This window comes from Fragaria vesca, linkage group LG1 (genome assembly GCF_000184155.1).
Source record: "Fragaria vesca subsp. vesca linkage group LG1, FraVesHawaii_1.0, whole genome shotgun sequence".
In the NCBI taxonomy this organism is placed as follows: Eukaryota; Viridiplantae; Streptophyta; class Magnoliopsida; order Rosales; family Rosaceae; genus Fragaria; species Fragaria vesca.
In genome coordinates this window covers 18,673,013-18,673,213 of record NC_020491.1, presented here as the reverse complement: position 1 = coordinate 18,673,213, position 201 = coordinate 18,673,013, and positions in this window count along the sequence as shown.

The window sequence follows — 201 nt, the reverse complement described above, 5'->3', positions numbered from 1 at the left end:
CGATTTAGATTTTATGTAGTTGATGAATTATATACTTTTATGTGCTTGTTGGTTATATGGAATATGGAATTGTTTTGGTATATTTGCAGCTTGCTTGGAATGATAATTCAGAAATTTCGGGGTTTTTTTTTACTGGAAAGGAATTATAGCCGACGAAAAAAGCTTTAATTCGTCGGCTAAAGTTTTTTATTTTTTTAAATA